This window comes from Ursus arctos, unplaced genomic scaffold, assembly GCF_023065955.2.
Source record: "Ursus arctos isolate Adak ecotype North America unplaced genomic scaffold, UrsArc2.0 scaffold_27, whole genome shotgun sequence".
Taxonomy (NCBI): Eukaryota; Metazoa; Chordata; class Mammalia; order Carnivora; family Ursidae; genus Ursus; species Ursus arctos.
Window position 1 is genome coordinate 22,959,918 of NW_026622952.1, and position 18,902 is coordinate 22,978,819.

Consider the following 18,902-nt stretch of genomic DNA (forward strand, 5'->3'; position numbering starts at 1 on the left):
GACGAGGCTGGGTGACGCCTACATATCCAGCAGGTCCCACTGCAGGAGAGGGAGCTGAGCTTTGGGAATATAACTCTTTTATAATGGCCAGTAAATAAATATGCCCTTTGCTCTTGACAAAGATGCTATCTCTATCTTCCAAGACAGATTACTATGAAAACATCTTTGACATTTTGGAACAAAGATATTATGGAACAAAGGCAGTCGGTACCTCTGCTTTATTGCAAGATAAGCAGAAATGTGAGCAGCCATAGGGAATTGTCTTCTGATAATAAACGCTGCTTGTTTCTGCACTGTCTTGGCTTTTGGCAAAATTTCCTAAGAGTAAGCCACTCTGCCAGCCACTCTGATTAATATGACCTGAAGAGGGTGGGACAAAATCCGTTCAAATTGTCTCGTACGGCACCCAATTAAGGAAACCATCCAAAGGACTCCAGGTAGGCATATGAGGTCATTCCGCGGTGTTGCCCTCCACCGTGGACTTCGTGTCCTGAACACAGCCAGCTAAACACATGCCATAAACGATCAGCAATCCCCCCCTCCCCCCTGCAGAATGCCAGGTGGTTTTCTCCTCAGGCTTCCATATTGACCTTTCCCTTTGGCCTGTGGCATTAATCCAGGCACAACAAGATGCATTAGTGATTGTGCCCACTCTGCCCTGGCCTCACAAGGAAGAACTCACTACTCTAATGACCCTGGCTGAGATGGAACTGAATGCCTTCCAGGCTCCAGGTCACCACTGACCACTTGACTAATGTCAGGGATGGATTTCTAGCACTTCTTCTAATTGGATAACTCCTGTTCTAGGAATAATTGCCTGTAGTTGTTCATAAATATCAAGGAAGTAATCCCTCCACAAAACTTCTCAAAGTAACCATCAGTAGCCTCATGTGAAAGAGCCATCTGAGATCAGCATGATATACCGGCAGTATTTCCCTAAACTCTTGGAGGTTTTCTGGAAAGAAACACATTAATGGCTGACTTCCACACAATGACTATATACTATCTCAGGGATGTATGTGGTGCCCTTGGAAAGAAAGTGCTATTTGAAATTTCAGGGTCCCTGGAAGTGGACCATTTGGGAGGCATTGGTTGACAGGGTCTCCAACACATCCTGATGGAGATCCAGTAACCCCAAGATTCCCAGTTTGGTTGGAACAATTGATTCTGGTTATTGTTATTGTAGGTTCTGCCTGAGGGCTGTGCTCATTGTTTATGCATCCATCTGAGTGGCATCTATCATTCACGACTTAACTAGCAATGGGTGTAGGGAAGATCTGGGGAGCAGGTGCCAGCTACTTGTGCTTTCAGTAAACTTCTCTGTAAGGTGAAGGACAGTGATCAAACTGTCAGAGCCATCAGAGGGGCATGTTAGACTCAGAAATAAGTTAAATGTAAGGAGTTTGCAGCAGTAGGGGAGACCCACACCATGGCATTTCCTTTCTTGAGGAAGCCTCCAGGGTGGCTGTGAAAGATCATTAGATCAAAAGATCATTAATGTTCCTCCCTCCTCCATACATCTCAGGGTAGACTGTGCTACCCTTCCAAGGTGCTGGGCATATTTCCTCCCTCTACAGAAAAGAAAGAAAGAAAGAAAGAAAGAAAGAAAGAAAGAAAGAAAGAAAGAAAGAAAGAAAGAAAGAAAGAAAGAGAAAGAGAAAGAGAGAGAGAGAGAGAGAGAGGGAGGGAGGGAGGAAGGAAGGAAGGAAGGAAGGAAAGAAAAGAAAGGGAAAGGAAGAAAAGAAAGAAAAGAAAGAAGGAGGGAGGGAGAAGAGGAAGGAAGGAAGGAAGGAAGGAAGGAAGGAAGGAAGGAAGGAAGGAAGGAAGGGAGGAAAGGAGGGAGGGAAGGAAGGGGGGAAGGAAAGGAGTGAGGGGAAGGAAGAAAGGAGGGAGGGAGGAAGGAGGGAAGGAAGGAGGATGGAAGGGAGGAAAGAAGGAGTGTGCCATTCTAGTAGCTAAAACCTTATCTTTTTCTAATCATTTTATACTCACACACAGACCATGTTCTGGAAAGATCAGGGTGAGAATTATGAGAGCATATTAATAGAATTTATAGATGTCTACCATGTCTCCACTTTGACCCACATAGGCTACTGATGGACAGCTTGGCAAGCAGTGAGCTTAAACAAATTGTCATTATCCTTAAAAACAGGACCATGTCAGTTCAGCAAGAGAATCCAGGTAGCTAAACAAGAATTAACCTGGACACTAGTTAAAATGACAAGAATAGATTTTATTCAGTAATAACTATTATATTAGAAGAAAGAATCTAGCATGAACTGAACTCAACTTTGACTTGTGCAGGGGTGACTGGGTGTTTCAAACAGAGAATGAGGGAGAAGAGAAGGTGGGTTGGGGGCTCAGACAGTTAGGAAAGTGGACATTTACAAAAAAGTGAGTAGGGGTTTGGTTAATCTGGGTTTGCTAAGCAGACTTACAGAAGTCGGGCTCCTGCCCTCTCACAGGGAGTTAAATCCGAGTGTTTGTATTGCAAAGAGACAACGCTTAGGTTCTGGAGGAGATAGCCCTGGAGAGTAAAAGACTTACATCTCAAAGGGGCAGAGAAAGAATTTATAACTGCAAGCTTTCTAAAGTCATTACCCCAAGAGTGGTTCAGGAGCCTATCTGCCTATCATCGAGTTTGGGTTGAAATAAACAGTAAATTCTCCTGGCAGCACTGAGCTTTCTCAGGTGTGCACATTAAGTGAGGCTGGGGTCATCCTGGGATGTGGCCTTGAGTTTAGAAGCCATGCTAGTGTTTTGTTTATACTTCCCAACCCTCCCCCCAAATTCATATGTTGAAACCCTACCCCCCCCCAATGTGATGGTATTAGGAGGTGGGGCTTTTGATAGGTAATTAGATTTAGATGAGGTCATGAGGGTGGAGCCCCCCTGATGGAATTTGTATCCTTATAAGAGGAAGAAGAAACCAGAGCTCTCTCTCCACCATGTGAGGACCCATGGTCTATAAGCCAAAAAGAAATCTTTCATCAGGAACTCAATTAACTGGCACTTCAATCTTGGACTTTCAGCCTCCAAAACTGTGAGAAATGAATTTTTGTTGTCTAAACTACCCAGTTCATGGTATTTTGCTATAGCAGCCTGAGCTAAGAAGTGTATCTTTAAGTCTCCTAGTTTCAGGGAGGATAAAGTATTCACTGCTTAGTGTTTGCAATTCTCACAGGCCAAGGCTGAGGCCTGGCCTGGTTGGGAAGATTGTTCAGAGGACCCTGACTGGAGTTTGGTGAAGGAGAGAGTCTGTCACATTCTTGAGTATGCCATTTCCATCTGAGAAGTGGGGATCATCACACCCATCCCACAGTGTGAGTCCTTGAGTCTGAGTTTACACACCCAAAATGAGCAAATCAGTCATAAGTTCTCCTGGGTCAGACGTTTGGTTTGAACCAAAGCCCATAGTACCATTAGGAAGCTAATGGATGCTGGGTATGTCTGGTAGCTGTGTCAAGGGGGCAACAAGCCCAAAACGTTAGAGGGCTGTCTCTATGTGAAGAGTGCCCTTTGCCAGAGGCTCCATTTGGTCACAGCATTGGTCAGAGAAACTGAAAGTGGTCATCACGGTTGCAGGGTCACAAAGGTACTAACACTTGTCTACCTGAGGCACACCTCACTGAAAGAATCCTTCTGGAATGCATGTACAAGCACACAACACCTCAATTCCTACTGTATACTTAGATGTGGAAACAGCAAGTAAAGCACTTAGATTTGGTCCATCTCTCCCACCCCCAATGTCAAGGCTCATTTCACTTCCCTTCCCCATTGTGAACCTCTCTGAAACCCCTTAGCTGAATTAAGGCATCCCCTCTCCCCACAGTACCGAGTAGGTTTGTCATATAGTGACTGGAGTGCCAACAAAGTTGTGCATGTGGAGCTCCTCCCCTCCCTGAAGTTTGAGATTCTGGCTTCATCCCCTAGCTATCTTTTTCTTTATGCCATCTGAGGTCTGAGCAACAGGGAAGGGAGGCATCAGGGTCATGAACAGAAAATGTGTCTCCACAGCAGTACGCAAGACACGCTCGCTTTTGTTTCTGCGTGGTGTGGCTCCTGCTTGAAGCTCAACCAAATAAAATTCATGTATTTGGTTTTCCCTGTGTTAGGCAGGAGGTCATCATTAGTGGTGCTATCTCTGTCAGCTCTTGACAAGGCACTTATAGCCATCGTGGTCTCTGGAGTGCAGGGTTTGTGCCCTTTGGCAGGCCTGGACCGGACTCCTATAATGGCATCTTTTTTGAGGAGTCCATCCACTTCAATGTCCCATTACCATGATAATATCTCTTCTTAAGTTCTTTCCTATTTACAAAAAATGGTCTAGGAGAGTCTTCTAAGGATGCAGGGATGGCTAGAATAACTTATCTAAAATTTCTTTATTCAGTCTCATCCTCAAGTGGGTCATATTTATCTGTACTGTAAACCCAGCCCAGGGTAGTGAGAGCCTCACACCACTGCCAGCTTCTTCTCTGGATTCCCATGGGAGTTTATCTGTCTCAGGGAATCTTCCCCCAGAGGTCAAAGCTCCCTGATAGCAGCCAGGACCCATTGCAAAAATCTCTAGCTCCTTTTATTCTTGTCTCTGAATGATCTAAGGTTGGCATGAGAGATTGCAGAAGAAGCCACGCCATAAGAGAGATGGTTGTTGCCATCCTTTTTTAACAAAACGTTATGTGCCCCATGCCCCCATCTCCTAAGCAAGCCAGTCAATGTTCTCACATTGTGCCTGGTTTCTGCCCACAGTCGTTGCAAGTGTCTCTCCTTTCACGTTCAGTATGGGTATGCATCTCTGCAACGCTTGTCTAAAGGGGTGAAAAATTATGCACTCCCAGGAAGAATTATAGCATTTGTTTTTACAATGGGACAAACCTGAGGCTGCCATCAGACTAGCCAGGAAGTGCCCCTTTCCTTAGGAGATTTAGCCATGACTAGAGCACTTTTTTGGACACAGGTCTTTTAACCCACTATATGAGTTAAACCCACTATTTCCCAATCCCTGCTAATCAATAGCCATAGTGTGAAGAACCATTTATTGTGCAACTGACTGTGCATTTTGGTCAATTTGGTTGATATCAATCATGGACTTCACTCAAATCCTCTTAATCTGCCCCAGAGGCCTTTGATTCTTCCTCTTCCAGAAAGGATTCCCATGCTATGGCCAAAACTGTGAAGGTAATGATATTGTACGGTTCATGGATGCTAGCTGGGCTGGAGGCATGAGATTTTCTGAGTCAAGACAAAGGACTTGATTGTGCAGAGCAATACAAGAGTAAAGTATCAGCATTTTCTTGTCCTGGTTCTCTGAGTCCCAGTTCCCACAGGGTGATGCTAAGAGATCAGGTGACAATTGTACATGTGGTGACCTCCATTACAAGAAAGGAGCCCTTAGATTAGGGATCCCAAAGCTTTTGCCATAATTGCAGTAAGCAAATTGGCCCTTGGCTCCAGAGAGAGACACGCTCTGTATCATCTAAGGCTTTATGCAAAACTTTTCTTTGCTCCAGAGGGAGACTACTTCTCTACCTTCTGAGAAGACTTGCTATACAAACATTTTTATAAAAATAGTCCAGAACAAACAATCAGTACTTCTGCCTGCAAGAGAGTAGAAACACAAGAGATCTGTGGAGAATTGTCTCCCTAAAACACAATTACTGTCCCCAAAATAATTTTATTTGAATCTAGCTACTACAGCAGTAATTCTTAATGTTGTTTTGTAGGTCCTATTAAGAATCATTTGTGATGCCACAGATGTCCTTTCCAGAAAAAAAAAAAAATTAGTGTCAATACACAAAAAATTCAGTATTCAAAGGCTATCTGAAGCTCAAACGTAGATCTGGCACTCCCCAGTTAAAATATTTTGACCTTAGGGATTTGTCTTGTCCTTAGTGTAAGTTATGTAACTGCATGATATGGTAAGATTATATGTTGAAGCGTTTTGATGTAGGACAGAGAGAAAGAATTATAAAAGTGGGCAATAGGGATAAGTACGAGGACAGAATCATTTGTACGTCCTTCTTTTCATACCATAGCTGCCGCCCCACGTTGCAACTATCAAGTTTCCTTCCAGTAAGTTAGATAGTACCCAGACATATTGATGTTTGGCGCTAAGGGAACGGAAGTAATGAGTTGCTCTGAGAAACACAGTGCTAGACTTCACTGCTGACTCAGATGTCTATTTTTAAGCTTCACTTTATTTTTTCTTGCTTTTTACTTTCTCACCACACTTGTTTCTAGGAGAACTTGAACTCACAGAGTGCCTCACATGTTCATGTTTGCAACAGCTTTACTTAGAGCTTTGCCTCACCAGTAATTACTTTTTATCAAAGGCTCCTCTCTTAAAGTTTAATATAGGCACCGAGGTATTTTTGACCCTATTTACAAATGTAGATATTGCTATCAATACGTCAGTTCTTTCACCATAAATATGATAGTGGTTTTTATAGCAGGGTGTTCCAGTAAGACTTGTCAAATATAATGGAGGCCTCTTCCATGATATCAATATTTAACAAAGCCATCAGATGCACTTAGGAGCTTACACTGTTAGCATTCATGCATAATTTGCCATTGTTTCTTTTAATGATGAAAATATTATTTTTGGATTGCTATTTAGTTTTCTTCAGTATTAAGTTTTTATGAATGATTGATTGCAATGGATGTTTTGCCTTAAATTATAATATTGGAAGATTGAAAGATTGGTCCAGTTTTAGAAAATTATAGCAATTCTGAAAGGTCATAGCAGCCTACAGGCAAAATTTATATAAATATACAGAAGAATAAATAAATACAAGGAATAAATGAGGTTTGAACCAAAGTTAAGTTGCGTGTAATGTATGGTGAACATGAATGGAATCATTCAAACATAAAAATATTTGGGGCCATTCAGTTTAGGATGAATAAAATATAACAACAACCAAAAAACTTTTCTGACATCAATTACTTAATTCAATATTCTACAGAGAATCAATTGAGTTACTTTGAAAAGCTGAAGTTTAATATAATTATATACAACTCCAAAAAAATGGGGGATACTATCTTGACTGCAGGCAATACACCAACTGTGTTGCTTTAATTGCATTATTTAACTCAATCAATAAGAGGAGAGGAAAATGAATTAAGCAATAGCAGAATGAGACCTAAGTAGTATTTGCTTAGCTGAAAATTCTACAATACCTATGAGCCTGATGTTATACGACACAAAATTAGAAATAATTGTTTCTGGAAAATCAGTGCTTCTCAAAACCACTGAAATTCTCAGGACTTACCTAGTTTTGCCAGTCACTGCTGTTTCCTACAGCCCACTATAGGAGAGAACTTCCCCCCATTGTCTGGAGCTAGTTCTGAAATAGGAAGGGGGGATTTTTGAAAGTACAGTACAAAAGTATGAAACTCATCTTTGTGGCCAAAGACCTAAGTCTGATGATGACTATTGGTCTCTGTCATGTTTCTAAGATCAGACGCCCAGTCTGTAGCCATGTTCTTACAGTTTCCTGACTTTATTTGCCTACACATCTCCTTCAGACTGCATTGTATTCTATTGTCTAGAGCCATTTATGTCCACTCCCCTGTCTTGGCTCTTTGCTACTTTCATTAAGGAATTTAGTTCCAGATGGTTAATCTTTCTAAATTATCTTGACCCATTTAAGAAGTTCATGCCTCGGGGCGCCTGGGTGGCACAACGGTTAAGCTTCTGCCTTCAGCTCAGGGAGTGATCCTGGCGTTGTGGGATCGAGCCCCACATCAGGCTCCTCCGCTATGAGCCTGCTTCTTTCTCTCCCACTCCCCCTGCTTGTGTTCCCTCTCTCGCTGGCTGTCTCTATCTCTGTCGAATAAATAAATAAAATCTTTAAAAAAAAAAAAAGAAGTTCATGCCTAGACATATGCTGACAGAGACAGAAAGGATGTTGAAAATGATATAGTACTAAATGTGGTAGACATAGTTTTGACTGTCACCTATCTTGCTTCCAATTTTTATTTCTTAATTTTTTTTTAAGTATAGTTGTGAAAAATGTTCCATTGGTTTCAGGTGCACAGTATAGTGATTCAACTTCTCTACATGCTATGCAATGCTCTTGCTTCCAATATTTGTGTGTATGTTTATTGCCCCAGTCATACACGAGGCATCTTCCTTCCCCATCATGGCAGACATGAGGCCCAAGCTGGCCAGAGGGCCGCTGTCTGCTTCAACCCAACCATTTGTCCAGGGAAATTCACATGATCAAGAATCAGGATCTTCCCTGTGGACGCCAAGGGGTTGCAGTCTCTGCTTCCGAGATCTTAAGCTGTAAGGACCAAGTAAATCTAAAGAAGATGGAGGTCACCCTTAACAAAAACATTAGAAGCCTTCCTGCAACATTCGGGCAACACAGAGGAAGCCCCGCTCAGCTGAGAGAGAACTAGAAAGACTTCTCAAAGCAGTCTTGTGTCTCTGAGCATTGCAATCAGGAGAATCCAAACAGTTCCATTTCTTTCTAAGGTGAATTTGAATAGATTTCTCCCCCACCCCTCTCTCCCACAGTATCTCTGGAAGTGACAGTGTCTCCTCAATGATTCTCATCTCCATCGGTCAATCCTTCTGGAGTCCAAGTTACTATCTTGTGGCTTCTTCCTCAAGATTCAGCCCCTTCAACCCAGGGTACATCTTCCACCTTTAATTTCTGCTTTGCTTCACTTCTTCCTGTTTTTAGCTCTTCCAGTAAATATACAAAGTGTATCAATTCTATGAAGTCAGCTGGCACTTTGTTCCATATGGCGCCTGACCAATAAAAAGCAAGATATCTACTCCAAAGTGGTTTCTCAGGAAGTAGGAAAAGTAGATGTATGGAGTCTTCTGAATCAGATTTATAAGTTTTCTACATTTTCTTAAGAGTCATTTCATACCAAGTCAAATTATCTAAAGAAAGCACACACTTATGATTTGACAGTGTGGGTACAGGTTACATTCCTGATGTTTGCGCAAGGTCTTAGATCCATATACCATATTTGACAAGAACAGACCACAAACCTTATACTAAGGTTTAAATATCTCATTAAAAAAAAAAAAGTGGGAAATTTGATTCACTCATGAGCACCAAGGCAGAAACAAAAGCACAATTTCTTAAACAAATGAATGCCTCCAACAGAGAGATGCTACAAGATTCTAATTAGATGTGTTGAAATTCTTCTTTCTTAGAGTCAGACCAATCATTCCATTATTTTCTATGACATGATAGAAAATGAAAAAAAACATAATTCATGGAAGTTGGTAGTTGGCATTTAAAAATTACTTTTTATTGTCATTTATGTAATACATATAAATCAGGAGAAAATTATTGAAATTGTAACATGTTTTTATGTTACAGATGCATTTTAAATGCTATCAATTTCTAGGGGTTGCAGCAGCTCTGGTGGGGGGAGGAGTGGCAGCAGCCAGGCAGCCCAGTTTCCAGAAGGCTCTGGGCGCCCCTGCTTGTCCACCAGGATGTCCAAGAGGAAGGTTAGCTCCGCAGAGAGGGTGGTGAAGGAGGAGCCCAAGAGATGGTAGGCAAGATTATCAGCTAAACCTGCTCCTGCAAAATGTGAAAATGAACCCAAAAAAGGCAACAGGAAAGGATTAATCTTCAGACAAAAAAGTGCAAACAAAGGGGGAAAGGGAAGCAAAGAGAAAACAGGCTAAAGTGGCTGATCAAGAAATGAAAGACTTACCTGCAGAAAATGGAAAAACTAAAAATGGGGAGAGCCCAGCCTCTGATGAAGCAGGAGAAAAAGAAGCCATATGATTAGTATCACATACCAGGTCTTATCAGTGTGGTCCCTGTCTCCCCTCTTGTACAATCCAGAGGAATATTTTTATCAACTATTTTGTAAATGCAAATTTTTAAGTAGCTTTAAAAACACTTTTAAGAAAGAGGGAATCCCAACTCATCCCATTTTCATCCGTTTTTTAAGTGTAAATACTTTTTTTTTTTTTAAGAGGTGAAATCATTTCCTGGTTGTTTATTAATTTTATTTTTTGGTACAACCAGAAAATAGCGGGATATTGAATGTGGGAGGCCTTGATTGTCTTGGGTGTCAGCTCCACACTCCATAGATGGGGTAGTTTTTCTATCCTATAATACCAAGCATACTAAATGGCAGTTTGGAGTCAGTTGTGCATTTAATATGTCTTGAATATTTTAAATTACTTCTAGCCCCATATTGGTTTTGGTAGGATTGTTTGCTAAAGAAAACCACTGCTAGATCTTGACTCTCCCTGTCAGAATTCTGTGCACTCTGTCACATCCTGGTCATGGTAGTCCAGTCTTCTAGTAACTCTGTTAATGTGCTGTGCAAGATTGAAAATTTGATCATGTAGCGTATATATTAAATTGTGAATTAATGGGACTTGACAATGTAACAGCATACCAACATATGAAGATGTCGATACTTGATATACTGTTAAGGAAAATTTGCCTCCAAATTTTAAGCTGGAAGGTCACTGGAATAACTTTTAGAAAAGAATCACAAGACTTCTTAGATTTTCGGTACATACGTTAAGAATTGTGTACAAATTGAACTGTCTGTACTGATCCTCAGAACAACTGATAAAAACTGAATTATGAAAGAAAAAATGCTGTCTATTTCTAGCATATATATTTATGTGAAGTTAATAAATCCAGATTCATTCTCACATTTAATTCTCTGATTCTGTCTGTCTTCTATTTAAATGTCTGCTAATACTTAGAAACTAAAGGATGAATCTAGGGAATATGAACTATTACATCAAATACTGAAATACCTAGAAACTTAGCACATAATTCTGATTATTTCTCAGATCCGCGACTCTTGTATAACTCTCTATCTTGTGAGTAGAGTTGTCCTTCCCACACCTGTCACTCAGATGGAAGACCTTTGGTCTCCCCTTACCTTATGGTTGCTCGGAAACCTCCATGGCTAATTTCATAGAAATCCAGTAATAAAATTAATCTCAAAGATAAATTCACAGCCTCATTCTGAGATCAGAAGAATGACCTTTAAGAAGGTGAAGTGATTTACTAATTTACATGGAAAATTAGTATGAGAGTTGAGGTTAGAATTGTATTGTTCTGTGCTTTTTTTACCTTTCAGGAAAACACACACACACATACACACACTTAAAATCCTGACATACTCTTCTCCCCTATTCCACCATCACCTACTTTAAGATATGACAAATTTAAGATCAAATATGTAATGTTTAGTTTAGGAGACATTTGAAAATTTTGTGCTTGAAGGAAAATACAAGTATTAGTTGACCCTTTCTTTTGTTCAAAACAAGTGCCAACCATGAGGGAGTGTTCTTCATGTTGCATAATTGTTTAATATCTTTAACTGTTATTTCCCCAGGATCTAGCAGACTTTGTTGTGTGATAGATACTTAATAAATATTTATTGAATAGGGGTGCCTGGGTGGCTCAGTGGGTTAAGCATCCGACTTGATTTTGGCTCAGGTCATGATCTTAGGGTCCTGAGATTTAGCCCCGTGTAGGGCTCTACACTCAGCAGGGGGTCTGCTCAGGATTCTCTCTCTCCCTCTGCCCCTCCCCCCACTCACACATACACGTGCTCTTGCACTCTCTCTCAAAAATAAATCTTTAAAAGATACATGTTTATTGAATAAACAAAATAATTATGTGTATTTGATTGAGCTCCTGGAAAATAGACTGTGAGTAAAGAAGGTGTATTGGGAAATGCTTCTGGGAGTCACATCTGCAAGGACATGAGGAAGACATGACTGGACAGACAGCTGATCAGCTCTGTGGTTCCTGCTGAGGCCTCGGCCAATCTTATCGGGAGCTCTGGAGCTGAGATGGTCCTACATTCAGAGAAGGGGTCAGGCCACGTATCCCTGTGGGTTCCTGGCCATGGACTACCACCGGGGAGGAAGCATAAGATCGGGTGAGGCTCCGAAGAGAGGTGTGATGGTGAGCCATCAGCCACTAATATTCTCAGTGTCGGGTGTGAGTGCACCAGCCCTGGAGGGAGAATCTGGGTGTGTTACCACAGGATGTGTTCTCATTTAACCTCCTTCATGTTCAGAGACTTTTTAACTAAACAAAGCAAAACACACAACCTAAACTCGAGGTATCTGTTCTTTTAGTCCTAAGCAGTTCCCCTTGTTCAACTGAAGAGAACTAATGCTTAACAGGAAGAAATGATTCTCTTGCACTTGAACACTTGGGGACTGGAGCAAGAGAGTACAGAATGGCCAGGTTGCCAAGTCCTAGAGCTCCGTGCGTGAGAAGTATGGAGTTCTTACCCATGTCGGCTCACGCGCAAGCTGCAGGTCTACGGTTCTATATGCAACCCCCATTTAATCATGCCTTAGGATATTTATAATTGCTACATGAAGGGCGTGGAAGGGGAACAGTGTTGAATGCAGTATGGATCCTGCCCACAGTACACAGGTACTGGGGAGTGTACAGTCAGCTCCCCATTATTTAAAAGTCCCCCAGTTGAGCCCTTGGTACAGATTTGAATTCTTGCTCCTGTACACCCAGCACGTGACTGCCGTTTTAGCCACATAGATCCCGTTAAGGATGGAATCTAATCAGGTTTCCCAGCGGTGTGCACAGGTCTCTTCTAAATTGTTTTGTTGTTGTTGTTGTTTTAATATTAGGGCTGTTAAAAAAAGACAATTTCTTAATTTGTTTGCTTTTGCTCAATTCAAGTATTAAAAAGCAGTATATTTTGCTAAATAATAAAATAATATTGGGAAAAAAGGTACAGAAAAGCTTTAACTGAACGCCAGATTTGGGGAATTATTGTAGTCATTTTAAATATTGGCTGATTTAATAATAAAAACATATATAAAAGGCATATGTTATTATTTACATTCTATACATGAGGACTCTGGGATAAATTATCCACATATTGTTAGTTTGCCAATAAGTAGAGTAATTGCGAGAAGAAAAAACACTTCTTTCTGATTTTCTTGTTTTTACTGCCTTAGGATGCCCTGATCTAATACTGGTTGGCACCCCCTTATCCTAAACATTTGGATACCTTTCAGAATTCTTTGACTTTTACGAGGGCAATAGAGTATATCTGTATTATATAAAATTCTAATAATCCCTTGTTCATGTCTGAGCCAGCACCCTTTAATCATATACATTATTATTTCTACAATGAAAGGCAGACATGCTCACTTATATGGGATAAACAAAGGCAGTAAATAGCCTAAGAGCAGAACAGGATAAGTCAGACCAGGTTTTGTTTTTATTTCATTTTATTTTATTTTATTTATTTTACTTTATTTTTTTATTTTATTTCATTTCACTTCATTTCATTTCATTTTTTAATTATATGAGTTCTGTTTTCAGAACTTTGGAATTTTGTAATTGTGAATAAGGAATTTTGGCCCAGACTTATGTGGATTTTCAGAATCTATAGGTCATGACCCCAGTCTGGAGAAAGAAGAGACTGTTACTTCCTGCAGAACCCCCCAGGCTGTAATAGTACACATTCATTGTCCTACCACTATTGACATTTCAGCCCAACATGTCTTTGTTTTAGGGGTCTGCCCATTTCACCGTAAGATAGTTGTCAGCATTGTTTCCCTCTACCTGCTGATGCTGATTGTACACCTGCCTTGTGATAAGTGATGATTTCTCCAGATATTGCCCAATCTCCTCTGGGGAAAGATTGTCCCCAGTTGATAACATAATGCAAAAATGTGTTTAATTTTAATGATACTGCTATCTTCTTTTAAAATTTCCCCATTACTTGAAATTTTTGTTCCTTTTCTGATATTAAAGTAATTGTACCCTCAGATTGGGATGTTCCATTTTATTTTTATTAATGAAGACATACATGCTTTGTGTTACATATGGTGTTTAGAAATTTGTGAACATTTAAATAGAATTAAATTATCAATGCGACTGACAAAAATTGAATTAAAAGGAGGGGAAAAATCCAAGGCTAGATTTATAGGAGAAAGTAAACCAAATTTCCTATACACTGGACTTGGTGCTATTATTATGCATTAGCTCATTTAAAGTTGTTATAACCTTATATTTTTGTTAATGTGACATGTTTCATTTTGTACAGGAAAGAGTCAAGTCTGAGGAGGTTTAAATAGGTAGTCCAATGTTACACATTATAGTAGCTTTTGAAAAGTTTAATGTCCTAAGCTGGGGTATAAGTTACAGCAAATGTCCTTATCTTAAGCTCAGTCATTTTACCTAGCTTACACTTTTATAATCAGCAGTCAGATCAAATATGGGACAATTTTTCCATCACCCAGAAAAACTCTGACATGCTCCTATCTACTTGGTACAACTTCCCCATGAGAATCATTGTTCTGTTACCATACATTATGTTTTCCTGTTCTTGGGCTACATATAAATAAAAGTATTGCACTGTGTATTTTCTATCTTGCTTATTTTACTCATTAGTAAATTTGCTTATTAGTAAAAATATTCATATCATTCTATGCTTCAGTATATTACCGTGCTATTCCATTGTATGAATATACCATAATTTACCATTTTACTATTGACATGTTTGGATTATTTCCATTTGGAGGCTATTACGAACAAAGCTGGTATGAACATTCTTGTACTTTGTACATCTTGTATTTTTATGGGCATAATCAGTCATTTGGTTGCATATTATATACCCAGGAGTAGAATTGCTGGTCTATAGTTTATGCTCATACTTCGCTTCAATAGACACTATTCACATTTTTCCATATGCTTCTACATACCCATCAGAAATATATGAGAGTTTCCATTGCTCTATATCCTAGTAATGTCAGTCTTCTAAATTTCAGCTATTATGGTAGGATTAGTTGATATCTCATTGTAATTTTTAATTTCTGTTCTTCTGATGAATAATGATTTTTATTTTTATTTTTTATTTTATTATTTTTTTATTATGGTATGTTAGTCACCATACAGTACATCATCAGTTTTTGATGTAGTGTTCCATGATTCATTGTTTGTGTATAACACCCAGTGCTCTATGCAATACGTGCCCTCCTTAATACCCATCACTGGGCTAGCCCATCCCCCCACCCCTTCCCCTCTAAAACCCTCAGTTTGTTTCCCCGGAGTCCATAGTCTCTCAGGGTTCTTCTCCCCTTCTGTTTCCACCCCCCCTTCATTTTTCCCTTCCTTCTCCTAATGTCCTTCCTGCTATTTCTTATGTTCCACAAATAAGTGAAACCATATAATTGTCTCTCTCTGCTTGACTTATTTCACTTAGCATATTTTCCTCTAGTTCTGTTCATGTTGATGTAAATGTTGGGTAATCATCCTTTCTGATGGCTGAGTAGTACAATGAATAATGATTTTTAAAACTTTTCATATGTTAATGGTTATTTGAATATTCTTTTTTGTAAAGACTTTTGCTCCTTTTTAATTAGTTTATCTCTTTATGGTTGATTTGAAACTATTCTAAATTTTTATAGATATGAGTATATTAAATAAATATATTACAAACATATGTTTGTAAAATTATAAGTTTGTAAATTATATAAGCTTGTAAAATTATAAAAATAAATATATGACAAACATCTGAGGCCTGACTTTTCACCCACTTTATGGAATTTTTATGAGAGTAAGATTTTATTTTAAAGTCAAATTATCCATTTTTTCTTGTATGCAAAGTGTTTTTTGAGTTCCATTTAATAAGTCTACCTTGATCATGAAGCTATTTTCCTAGTTTTTTTTTCTTCCAGAAGCTTCAAACTAGTTATTCTTGCTTTCAGTTACATGATCCATCTCAAGTTAAATTTTGTTGATTTTCTAAATAATGTTGCAAGTGATCCAACACTATTAATTGAGAATACCATACTTTCTGACTGAACTGAAATTATGCCTTTATAAACTCATTTTAACTGATGTGAGTAGATCTCTTTCTGGACCCTCTATTCTATCTTCTGGCCTGTATGTTGATAGCCATTGTTCCAGAAAGCCTTATTATCTTAGTAAGTTCTGTAGGTTTCAACTTAAGGATAGTCATAGCTGTTGTTGGAACTTTGTACTTCTATGTGAATTTTATTTTTTAAAGATTTTATTTATTTATTTGAGACAGAGAGAGAGAGAGAGAACATGAGCCAGGGAAGGGGCAGATGGAGAGGGACAAGCAGACTCCCCACTGAATGTGGAACCTGACTCAGGGCTTGATCCCAGGACCCTGAGATTATGATGTGAGCCAAAATCAAGAGTTGGCTGCTTAACTGAATGAGCCACCCAGACACCCCATCTCTATGTACGTTTTAGAATAAGAAAGTTAATTTACTCAGTATCCTTGTAATTTCAATGCCATTTCGTTGAATCTATAGATAAATTTGGATATATATCCTAAATTTGGATATATCCAAATTTAAAATAAGTTTGCATATATCCAGTTTTCTGATATATGGGCACTACTTAGTTCTTACCATTTATTTAGGTGTTCTTTAATCTCTCTCAAGAATATCTTACAATTTCGGAGTGCCTGGGTAGTCTCAGTAGATTAAACGTCTGCCTTTGGCCTAGGTCGTGATCTCAGGATCCTGGGATGGAACCCCACATCGGGCTCCCTGCTCAGTGGAGAGTCTGCTTCTGCCTCTCCCTCTGCCTTTTCTCCCCTCTTCCTCCCCCTGCTCGTGCTCTCTTTCTCTCAAATAAATAAAATCTTAAAAAAATAATATCTTGCAATTTATAGTGTGCTAGTCTTTCACATGCTTTAGTTGATTTATTTCATAAATTTTTTCATATACTGTCCTTTGTATTGGATTTCCTGTCTTGCTAGTATATAAAAATACAGTTGATTATTTTTGTACTGACTTTGTTTCCAGGGACCACATTAAGATAAAATCACTTTCATTATGACATCAGCTAGGGGCTTCTTTACAGTGCTGAGTTTAAGTGGTGATAGTGCTGTGCTCATCCATGTTTTATGCTGAACCATGAGGGAAAAGCTTCAAAAACTTCGTTGTTAGATGTGATGTTAGCAAGTTGTGTGTTAGATTGAGAGTATTCACTTTTATTCCTCATTTGCTGAGGATTTAATCAAGAATTTTTTAAAAATAATTTTTAAAGATTTCTTTATTTGGGAGGAGGGGCAGAGGGACAGTGAGACAAGCAGACTCCCCGCTGAGCAGGGAGCCTGACACAGGCTCAAACCCAGGACCCTGAGATAATGACGTGAGCAAAAATCAAAAGTCGGACACTTAAACTGACTGAGACACCCAGGGACCCAAGAAATAATTCTTTTTTGTGAAATTGTTTTTTATATTTATTGAAATAATCATTTTACCTTCGTTCTGCTAATGTATTGAATTATATTCATTTATTTTCAAATATATTAAATAATCTCTATACTTTTAGAATGAATCCCATTACTCAAAGTTGTTTTCCCATTATTATATACATAAATGTATTCCATTTGCTAACATTTTGCTTAGTATTCTCATATCTGTGTTCATGAGAAATATTGATTGCTGATTTTCTTTAATTGGAATGTCCTTCCAAGGTTTTGGTATAACACTTGGTTGGTCTTATAAAGTGTGTTTGAAAGTATTCCCTCTCTTTACTCTCTTCTGCAATTTTCATGCAAGATTGTTATTCTCTCACAAATTTTTGAGAATTCACCAATCTTCTCAGGGAGAAACTACAAAGGAAGTAATTTTTAAGGGATACCCCATTTTAAGTGTGCCCCTCTCTGGGAATATTCCTCTATTTCTGTTTATAAATACTTTTTCCATGTCTGCTGCTAGCCAGGTGTGCTCACAGACACTGTGGGTTAAGTCTGGACAATGACTGTAAGAAGAATGTACCATTATTGTCCCCATTTTGCAGATGAGGGAACTGAGCTTCAATTTATCTCTGGTCTCAAATAAGCAGAAAGCAGTGACTAAATGTGCAGGCAAGGTGTCAGACTCCAAATTCAGGATGCTTTCAATTTTATTATAGCACCTCCTACCTCTCTCCTGAATAACTACTGTTTTAAGATTTTTCTTACATTGTTGACAAAGTATCCTAGACAATTTAGGTGCATATTCTAAATCCACTGATATTTAAGAGGAATTTTGTTAGGAAATAAAGCAAGTGACAGTGCTATTTTAATTTTATGATCCCTTTTTCCCTGACCTCTGTGTGGTCAAGTGTTTTGTCATTATCACTATGATGTTCAAGGTTGACTTAGCTTTTTTAATGCAGGCTATGTGGATTTCTGGGATTTAAAAAAAAGTCATTTGTTTAAATTAATTTGATATTAGCATTCAGTTTGAGCTTAGATTTAGCATGTAGTTGTCTAGAAAATGTTTCCAAATTTTTTAAGTTTTCCATTAAAGTAGAAAGAACTATAATGAAAAATATTTTGAGGGAGGAGTAGAGGAAAAAGCTATAGTGGATGTAATGCTTAATTTTTTAACGTGATAAACTACTGATAAGACCCTTTGTTAAGACTAAACACACACACACACACCCTTTCTCTCTCTCTCTCTCTCTCTGTCTCTCCTCTTCCATTTCTATAGTCTAAGAATTCAAATCAGATGTGAATAGAAAGATGATTGAGAGCTAAAGATATTTATATTACAAAAATTCAGTTAGAGCTTCCCCATGCTTTTAATTTATAAGAGTGTGAATTCTATTGAATTTTTTGTCAGTAACATAAGGAGAGTTAAAGTGTCCCTGGGACACACATTTCTCAAAGATATTTTATGTTACCTCAGTACGTGAATTAAAGGTAGCATTGGATTAACATATCACCCCTTCTTTGGACACCCGGAGAGTGAGTCTTCAATTCTTTAAAAGATAAATGGATCATGGGTAAAGTTAGTAACAGATTTTTTATTCATTTAACCTTGGTACAGCACAAAGTGTTGAATAGAATATAAATAAAATAGAAAGTTCTGGGCTTATTTCCAACAAAATCTTTGGCAGTAATGGTCAATCACCATGAACACCCAT

The 18,902-nt window shown here is 38.7% G+C and overlaps 1 long non-coding RNA gene and 1 pseudogene across 2 annotated transcripts in view; both read left to right on the forward strand.

The window, feature by feature from the left end:
- The window catches only part of LOC123001544 (uncharacterized), a 590,601-nt gene that overhangs the window by 452,143 nt on the left and 119,556 nt on the right, over positions 1-18,902 (forward strand). The window lies entirely within an intron of this gene.
- LOC113262009 (non-histone chromosomal protein HMG-14-like) lies at positions 9,404-9,833 on the forward strand (annotated as a pseudogene).